Source organism: Mixophyes fleayi, chromosome 6 (genome assembly GCF_038048845.1).
Source record: "Mixophyes fleayi isolate aMixFle1 chromosome 6, aMixFle1.hap1, whole genome shotgun sequence".
Lineage (NCBI taxonomy): Eukaryota > Metazoa > Chordata > Amphibia > Anura > Limnodynastidae > Mixophyes > Mixophyes fleayi.
In genome coordinates, this window is record NC_134407.1 from 163,507,239 (window position 1) to 163,518,180 (window position 10,942).

Here is a 10,942-nt window from a genome sequence, read left to right on the forward strand (position 1 = left end):
GTCACAGATGTGTACAGAAAGTGTCAAACACACTAAACCTTCACTATACTTCCCTGTATCTCTCCATAATCTCATTTTAATCCCAAAGTAGTCTCTACCTCCTTCAAATACTATATCTTATCTAATCACACATGTATCCCTGTAATGACTGCCTGCTCTGGACCCTTCCTGTCAACATCAAAAACTAATCTTTTTGTGAGCTTCATTTATGACAGCCCTTTTTCTCTTAAAGCTGAGTATGCTGAACGGCACACGGTTGCCTACAGGACTTTAGCACAGACTTTTAAGTGTTTACCACTTAGGGTCAGAGTGCAGACAAATGAAGGAGGAGGTCAGAAACTGCAGGGTAGATGCACATCAGAGTAGCAGACGTCATATACGGACAAAGTAGTTATCAGGACAAGTAAAAAAAACAATTCAGTGGCAAAATATTAGGGTAAGGTAAGGTAGAGATCAGAACTTGGGATCAAAGCAGAAGGTCAGGGCCGGCAATGTTCAATCACGGTCAAAGTTTCAGTTTAGGATGGTATACAGAGAACAGAAACACCCAGCATACAGCACAGGAACCTATAATTGGTAGGAACTCATTGTACATAGATGGCAAGCACCAAAAGGAGTCTGGAACCAGCTATGTCACATGTCGGTCAGCAACACCCATCCAGCACTCATGCACATGCTGTATACATTCGGATCAGATCCTGAAATTAACATTTCTACAATCCCGAACTGCATCCAGTTTTGTATTATACATTCCTCTCTAGATCCTCTCTGCCCCAGGCCTTAATTCTGTCCCCTTCAACCAGTCACTGTCTGATTCCTCCATCCAATGTATTTGCGATAACCAATTTACCTTTCTTGCTTCTAAAACCACTTTTTCCATCTTCGCACACAATGCCGCTCCCTAAACCTTTTGTATTAGCGATCTCCTCTAATCCTTTCATGTTCTATTCCAAGATCGATCTTCCCATTTTCACCCTCCCCAGTTCCTGTTTTTCCTAGATCACCCTCAAACTCCTCTTGTATTTTTTTTGCTTCAAAAATTTCCCTCTAGCTCACCATCTACCAAGTCTTCTGCATCAAGTGTCATGTTTCTCTTAAATCCTTAATTCTTTCCCCTTCCATGAGTTAATCTATTTATCTATTTCAATACTTATTGTTATATATCCAATGTCAATCAGCATAGTCATAAGTTATCCCCTCTTTTCTTATTTTACTCATCATGGTTTACATATTCACTCCTTGCTTCAGTATTCCATTAAGCCTATGATCTCTTAACGAACATGTCCCAGGCACCACTGCTCTTACACCTCTACAAATTCCTGTCTTACCTATTTTCCCTATCCCTTTCCTATTACTTTCTGCTGGTGTTATCTCCCTTTCAATGACAAATGCCACAAGGAAAAGAATCATTCACCTCATCAACCATAAACACTATGCTGTTCTACTGTCCCAGGCCTAGCACATCTTATACGTAGACTAGATGTATGTCCTGTCTGGAAGAAGGAGTCAAATATCTTGTCAGCTATTACTATTTGTACCTGTTACTGAGTAAAGAAGCTTTACATAGCCCCTCCACACTTGTATCCAGTTTTTATTTACACCAACATATATGGTGTCAGAAGCGGGCAGACATGGCTCAGGGCTCTGCCGCATTGATCAAGTGATTATTGATTAAAACATCGCTGACAGCTGGTTGAAATTCAAAAGGGATGGAGAGCTTATGCATTGCTGGATTGTCTGACAAGTCTAAATACACACTAATACATTGCTATATTTCACCAGTGCAGAAGTAGTTGACAAAACAGATACATTTGTTTATGAGGATGGGTAATATAGGGATAGGGATGATCCTGATATTTTATTACAAAAGTGTGCGATTTTGCCCCATTCTTCAACGCAAATAGTCTTCAAATTTTGAAGGTTCTGTGGGCTTCTTCTATGAACTCTGATCTTTAGTTCTTTCCATAGATTTTCTATTGGATTCAAGTCAGGTGGTTGGCTGGGCCATTTTAGCAGCTTTATTTTCTTTCTCTGAAACCAATTGAGAGTGTCCTTGACTGTGTGTTTGGGATCATTATCTTGCTGAAATGTCCACCCTTGTTTAATTTTTCATGGTGTTTTTGGGGTGATGTGCAGTGCCGTTTCTCCTCCAAACATGGTGTGTATTATGGCATCCAAAGAGTTTAATTTTGCTCTCATCTGACCACACTATATTCTTCCAGTATTCCACAGGCTTGTCCAAATGTTGTGTAGTAAACTTTAAACAAGCTTTAACATGTTTTTTCTTCAGCAAAGAAGTCTTGCATGGTGAGTGTGCATACAGGCCATGGCGGTTGAGTGCATTACTTATTGTTTATACATATACATATACAGTCATCCAAAATTCTACAGCGCCCATCCCATATATGTAACCTCTTCTCATTGTATTCTCCCAGACTTACATTACATCTCTGGATCTGTTACTAACCACTTATCTTGTTCCCTCCACTCATACTTGTCTACAGGACTTCTTCAAAGTTGCAAAATGTAATTGAAACTATTTACCTTGCTCCATCAGAGTCCTATTTTCAGTGAAGCTTGCTATTCTCATTTTAGCTTTTTCCAGCCATTACCCGTTAAGTCAGCCTTTCCACTGCAAAGCCCATACCTTGTGACTCTCCTTTTCCACATGTAGATTGTAAGCTGTGATAAGGAGAGCCCTTTAAACTTTTTATGTCACATTATACATGTATTTAATGTCTATTCTTATTTTACTTTAGAATTGCACTACCACCTCCTTAGGTATCCTCTCCTCCTAATTGGAGCCCAGGGAAGATTGCAGCTTATGATGGGTCCTCTCACTCACCCCATCTCTTTCACCAAAATGTTAAGGTGGTTAGCAAGATTATTTAGAAAATTTCATATAACAATCCTGGGGTTCTAGCTAGGGAGAGAAACCGTAGCAAAATATTTTCCTATGTGGTAGTGTAGCTTTAAATGAACAATGCTACATAATAACTCTATCTTCCAAATGTTTTCTTTGACTCCTCATTTACCAAGTGTGATGTATCCTTCTCTCTATCTCTTATACCACTATTTCTACTTACCCATACATAGAACAGCCACAACATTAAAATAACTGTTATAATGGCACCTGTCAAGGGGTGGGATATATTAGGCAGCAAGAGAACAATCAGTTCTTGAAGGTGATTTGTTGGAAGCATGAAAAATCGGCCAGAGTAAGGATCTGAATGAGTTTGACAAGGGCCAAATTGTGATGGCTAGACGACTGAGTCAGAACATCTCCAAAATGACAGATCTTGTGGGGTGTTCTCAGTATGCAGTTGTTATTACCTACCCAAAGTCATCAAAGGAAGGACGACCGACGACAAGGTCATGGGCACCATGGGCTCATTGATGAGCGAGGGTAGCGAAGGCTAACGCAGTCTGGTCGAATCCCACAGAATAGCTACTCTAGCACAAATTGCTGAAAAAGTTAATGCTGGCTATGATAGAAAGGTGTCAGAACACATAGTTGATCGCAGCTTACTGCGTAGCCACAGACTGGTGAGAGTGCCTATGCTGACCACTGTCCACCACAGAAAAAGCCTACGATGGGTATGTGAGTGTCAGAGCTGGACCATGCAGCAATGAAATAATGGAAAAAATTGACCTGGTCTGATGAATCTCGATTTCTTTTACATCATGTGAACGATGTTCTGCGTGTGTGTCATTTACCTGGGAAAGAGAAGCAAGACACCAGGATGCACTATGAGAAGGCGGCAAACTGGTGGAGGCAGTGTGATGCTCTGGGCAATATTCTGCTGGGAAACCTTGGGTCCTGACATTCATGTGGATGTTACTTTGACATGTACCACCTACCTAAACATTGTTGCAGACCAACTACACCCATTCATGACAACAGTATTCCCTGATGGCAGTGGCCTGTTTTAGCAGGATAATGTGCCCTGACACACTGCACAAAATGTTCAGGAATGGTTTGAAGAACATGACAATGAGTTCAAGGTTTTGACTTGACCCCCAAATTTCCCAGATCTCAATCCAATGGAGCATCTGTGGGATGCGCTGGAAAAACAGCGCATCCCACAAAGTCAGCCATTGAGACTGCACCTAGCAACTTACAGGACTTAAAGGATCTGCTGCTAACATCTTGGTGCCAGATACCACAGGACACCTTCAGAGGTCTTGTGGAGGCCATAAGAGTTGTTTTGATGGCACTAGGGGGACCTACACAAAAATAGGCAGGTGGTTTTAAAGTTGTGGCAGATCGATGTATATCATGTATGCTTTATGCTCAACCTAATTGTTTCTGTTCCCCTCCCCTCTTTCCGTTATCTATACTTTCTGCATCATTTTCTACCAAAGCTACTCCCCCTGTTTTCTTTTTGTCTTCTCTATTTCTAGAGATGAGCAAAACAAATGAGGATATTTTCCAATTCTATGAATATCAGATGTAAAGCCTCTAACTAAACAGGGTAATCAGCACAGAACAAAAACGAGTATTACAAAGACACTAAAAGCTCCAAGCATAGCTATTTCCAGTGTAGCTGAAGCAAATGTAATAGGTAAAGAGACAGAAGGGAAGAGAACCCTGATCATTACAACCTAAAAGGGGGCCAAACAGACAACAGGCACAAGTAATTCAGTGGAGGGGATCAAGTGCAAAAGAAGCACATAAGAGGGATGAGGGAGGGTGAGGTAGTCAAACACAGACAGATGGTTAGACCGATGGCTTTTAAGAACAGGTGAGTTTTCAGTGCCCGTTTGAAGGTGCACAGACTAGGAGAGAGTTGGATAGAACGAGAGAGGCCATTCCAGTGGAAGGGAGCAACACGGGAGAAATCTTGGATACGGGAGTGGGGTGTGGTGATTATAGTGGAAGAGAGGCGACCGTCATTGGCTGATCGCAGGGGGACCAGAGAGTGCGTGTATAGAGAGGAGGTTGGAGATGTATGGTGCGGTGGAGTGAGAGAAGGCCTTGTAGGTGAGGATGGGGAGTTTGAAGAGGATTCTGTAGGGAAAAAGGAGCAAGTGTAAGGGAAAACAGAGAGGGGAAGCAGACGAAGAGTGACGTGAAAGAAAGATAAGTCTACCAGCTGCATTAAGTATAGAACGAAGGGGGCGACGTGTGAGCGGGAGAGGTTGATGAGAAGATTACAGTAGTCAAGGCATGTAATGATAAGTACATGGATAATAGTTTTGGTAGCATTCTGGCATAGGAAGGGCAAGATGCGGGCAATGTTACATAGTTGGAAGCAACAGGATTGGGCAAGAGATTGATTGTGGTGGACAAAAGAGAGGGAGGGATCAAGGATGGCGCCCAGGCAGCCGAGTTGGAGAACAGGTGAGATGGTATTGTTAACAGTGATAGTGAAGTCAAGCTGGGATGAAGGGGGAAGACAATGAGTTTGGTTTTGGCTATATTAATTTTGAAAAAATGTGAGGACATCCAGGAGGAGATAGCAGAGAGGCAATCGGATACACGAGGAGGAAAGGGGAAAGATCAAGAGAAGAGAGGTAGAGTTGAATGTCATCAGCGTATAGGTGATATTGGAGTCCAAAGGAAGAGATGAGTTCACCCAGGGAGGTGGTGTACAGAGAAAAGATCAGAGGGCCAATAACAGCCTTGTGGGACTTCTAAGGGAAGGGAGGTAGAGCGGGAGGAGGAGCCAGAAGAGGGAGCGGTTGACGAGGTATGAGGTGAACCATGCAAGGACGCAGCCAGAAAGGCCAAAATAAAGTAGAGTCTGCAGCAGGAGGAGATGTTCCATAGTGACGTAGGCCACAGAGAGGTCCAGGAGGATGAGCAGGGAGAAGTAAACCCTGGATTTGCCAAGAGAAGATTGTTCCATTGCAGTTTCAGTGGAGTGGAGGGGGTGAAAGCCAGATTGGAGAGGATCAAGGAGGGAGATGTCCAAGTGGTACCTGATGAATCGGTCACAGACAATCAGCTCAAGTAATTTAGAGGCAAAGGGGAGAAACAAAATATATAGCTCAAATAGGGAGAGTTGGAACACTCACTGGGCATTTTTTACCCCATTCCTGACAAGATATAATAATTGGTAGCACTAGCCAGCTGCATGTAACTCTGCCATCATCACCTTTAACCTTTTTACTCAATCTCAAACAAAATATATGCAATCAGTGCCACCCTCTACTTACTCTGGGCCAACTGTCGGGAATTGCTTCCATTTTTCAAGTTGGTACAATCGTGTTGCTGCTGAAGACTCAAAATTCATACATTCAAGAGTTATTGCCAGCTTTTGCTTCCTGATTTGATCTGCGATACCTTGGGTTGCAGCAGTGAGGATTTTGTGCCGTACCTCACTGCTGCATTCCATCTATTTAAAACTACATCAGGGAAGGTGTTAATGCTCTACTCCAGCTAATGAATTACAAACAGCTCAGAATTGTTACCACAGGCCTATGTCAACTGCTTTCTGAAATTTGCAGACTGCCAGTTTATTTAACCAGTTTCTCAGACTTGAGCTCCTGCAAATTTCTCTCTTGGTTTACCTTTTTCATGACCTTGGCTTTGTATGACTACCCTTATGGCTCTTAACCCTTTGGGACTGAACTATGACTCTGGGTTTCTAGGTCAGATACAGTATTCCTCCCAACTGTCCCAATTTAGGTGGAACACTCCTGATTTAAGGGACTGTCCTGATGTCCCGTGAGTTGGCACAGCAGGCACTATGGCGAGCGGGACATCACTATGGTGAGTGAGTGTCACCCTTGTTTAATATGTAGTCCCATATCCTTGTGACTCAACTAATATCCATCCATGATTTATTAATTTTGAAATCCCCTAAACTCCTTGCCATTACAAAAAATTCTTATTACATCCACTGACACTAGGTCCCATGCAGCTGACTCTACCTCAGCCACATTCCACAGACAAGGTGGTGGAGTACGTATCCAACTTTCTCTACACTGCACCTTCAGAATCAAACTCCCGGAAACCCATCTCCCTCTCCTCCTCTTCATTTGAAGACCACACAATTTGTATATTTTCTCCACTCCACCTTATTGTTATTTATCACTCCAAATGCTTGACAACCTTGCTGCCTGGCTCACATATTTTCTGTCCATTAACCTACCTACTCTCATATTAGGTGATTCAACACTTCCATTGTCAACCCCACATGTCTCTGCTGTCATTAAATTTCTTTTGTTTGCTTCTCCATTTGGTTTCCCCCAGGGGACTTCACTTCCCACCCACTGTGACGGGCACTCCGACTGTGATGGACCCACCCACTTCTGCGCCAGCTCTAGATTCTCCAACTATCTGCAACATTCTTTCCATCAGTTTCACCATACCTTAAATCTGAATGCACACTGCAATACCTGAAGAATGCTCTTGACAAAGTCCACTTCTCATTTCGCTAAAACTACTATTTTCTACCATAATTACTCTGTACTGCCCTGATCTGACTGTCTCTACCTCCATAACACACTCACTTCAGCCCTAGACAAGGCAGCTCCAGTCACCTTACACAGTCTTCAGTTATTCAAACCTCAACCCTGGCACACCAAACAGACCTGCTACCTGGAAACAACTCTTGCTCACTTGACTTTGTCACCTAATTCAAAGACAATATTGATATCATTTGACAGGATAACTCCTCATGCCAGATTCTACAAACCCCACCCACCTTCCCCAGCACTCTCCAAATTACCAAAATCTCCCAGTGTGTCCCGTGGACCAATAAAATGTTCTATCTTTGTAATGTAGTAGAAAGGTAATACTGATGGTGTGAAATGCCCTTTATTGTTTACAGATCACAATGAAATCAGTAAAATTTTCTAAATGGATTTTTATTTCATTCTCAACATAAATAAATTGCCCATGGTTCTGTGATATTTGCCACAACAACAAGGTTATAACTGATACATATGTTCTTATATATTTTGTTTCTCTTTTCTTTGTTTTTACTTCTCCTTAATTCTCCTGTTGTCTTGAATGTTTATTGGTGACTGTATATGGCACATATTTGAACATCTTCAACAATAAAAGTTAAAACAAAAGAAAGAAAGGTATTACTCTATTAACCTTTATTTTGAACAGAGCTACAGGAACATGATAGGTCAACAGTGAATAAATAATTTTACTGCAGCTTTGCATATGAAAATTTTATTTTAATAATTTTCTGCGCCTTTAAGATAAGTGACTGTAAATCTGACACAGCGTTGACAAAGCTACAAAACATAGCCTACAGTTCTGAGGCATAAGACAGTGAGAAAATAGCGAGCTTATACACAGCAATCACAAAGCACTAGCCTTATTGATATACAAGAGCTACCACAAGGTAGCACAAAAGTATGTATTTTTAACCTATCCCTTACTACTCTTATAAAGTTTTTAGATATTCTTGGGCAGCGGCTAATACAGTCATAGCCAAAAGTTTTGAGAATGACACAAATATTATTTTTCACAAATTCTGCTGCCTTAGTTTTTATGATAGCCTATAGTCCAGAACAGGGCCGTAACTAGGGCTGTGCGACAGGGGCGACCACCCAGGGCGCAACGCTGAAGGGGGGAGCAATTTAGGAATATTTTAGGTACATTTGGTTAAAATTGAGGGCTAGGGGGGCGGCATTTGCCTTTCTCGCCCCGGGCGCTAGAATTCTAAGTTACGGCTCTGCGAGTCCAGAATGTCATGAAGAGTGATCAGATGAGTTGCAAGTCCCTCTTTGCTATGACAATGAACTTTATCCCAAAAACAACATTTCCACTACATTTCACCCTGACAGAAAAGGACCAGCTAACATCAGGGCAGTGATTCTCTCGTTAACACAGGTGAGAGTGTTGACGAGGACAAGGCTGGAGATCACTCTGTCATGCTGATTGAGTTAGAATAACAGACTGGAAGCTTTAAAAGGACGGTGGTGCTTGAAATCATTGTTCTTCCTCAAAAACCCACAAATTCTGACAAACTCCAAGCATTGATAAGAGAAGAATGGGCGGTCATCACCCAGTATGTGGCCCAGAAGTTGATTGACAGCATGCCGGGCAAATTGCAGAGGTCTTCAAAAAGAAGGGTTAACAGTGCAAATATTCACTCTTCACATAAACTTAATATAATTGTCAATAAAAGCATTTGACACTTATGAAATGTCTGTAATATTACTTCAGTATACCATAGCAACACATCCGACAAAAAGGTCTAAAAACACTGTAGCAGCAAACTTTGTGAATACCAATATTTGTGTCATTCTCAAAACCATTGGCCATGACTGTACACGGGATGGATGGTATAGTAAATTTAAGAAACAGGATGTATATAGATTTTTATATCAGAATGAGAGGCAATTATTTTAAAACAGGGATTTAAGTCTAAAAGAGAGATAACCTTGAAGATATGTCATATTCACATGCCAACCCAAGCTTTATTTTTTCAAACTTCTCAAAGGAAGAAATTGGATACATAACTGTGAGATTAAGGTGTGCACAGGCCCGGCGCTCCCATTAGGCAAGGTTAGGCAGTTACCTAGGGCGCCGGGCTCTGGAGGGCTCCACAGAATGAAAATTATTTTAAAACTGTGCGGCGACCGCTGACCTTCCACGGCCGCCTCACAGCATTCAGATACATCCAAGGAGAGGGGGGAAGAGGCTATTGCTCACCACCGCCGCCCCTCTGCTCTGTCTCCTCCCCTCCACTCACTGACTGTCGGGCCGTGACATCAGCATCACGGCCCGACAGTGTCAGTGAGCGGAGGGGAGCAGACGGAGCAGAGAGGCGGCGGTTTTGAGGCAAGGTAAGGAAAGACGTGGGGAGGGGGGAGGAGGGAGGCGATTTTCAAAGTTTGGAGTTTGGAGCGCGGGGGGGGGGGGGGGGGGTGCCGATTTTTTGCGGGGGGGGGGGGGGGGGGGGGGGCGCCGGTTTTGACAAAGCGCCTATGGACCCTAGCACCGGCCCTGGGTGTGCACTTTTGGAGTGGTCAGAAAAAGAAAGCTATAAACATACGGTACTGGTCCTTCATTTTTATTGTTCTAGTTTCTTTGAAAATGCTGCTTACTTCTCCGCCTTTTTGGTATAATATCATTCACAAAAGTGAGGGAACATCAGGATCGCCTTTATTTCATATAACAAATATCTGTGCTGCACATATTTTATTACATTGATATACCTGCAGCTGTTTGTATTAATTCCTTATTGCTTAAGCCCACAGCCAATTTCATAAAGTAGTAAAAGGGGCATTTACACTGAAGCAATCGGGACCATGGTCCTACTTTCATATCTTTGCCACTAGATAGGCCACAATTTCCTATAGTTGGCAAGGTATACGGCTCAGTTTTCTACAAATGACACTAGGGGGTATATTTACTAAACAGCGGTTTTGGAAAAGTGGAGATGTTGCCTATAGCAACCAATCAGATTGTATTTATCATTTATTTAGTGCATTCTACAAAATGACAGCTAGAATTTGATTGGTTGCTATAGGCAACATCTCTACTCTTTCAAACTCGCAGTTTAGTAAATATACTCCTAGGTATAGCACAACATATCATTCTTGCCACATTTTTTTATATACTTGCCATCAATTTAGCAGGGCTAGGTGTTCACTATAATAGGTATACCACTGGAAACACTTAACCAGAGGAGAGGAAGCCTAGGATTGCTAGTAAAGCCAATGGTTTCCATATCATAGGGTCTTTGTATTTTAGCTCTTTTAGATAGAGGCCGGGCGATTGGAGATTTTCCATATGCCTCACCTTTTTATTTTGCCAAAAGATATGCCTCAGTTTGTTCTACTGCTCATACTAGTAGGTTAATTGGCTGTTATCAAAATTGACCCTAGTCTCTACCTGTCTGTCTGTCTCCCTCTCTGTCTGTGTGTGTGTGAGTGTGTGTCTATATTAGGGAATTTAGACTGTAAGCTCCAATGGGGCAGGGACAGATGTGAATGAGTTCTCTGTACAGCGCTGCGGAATCAGTGG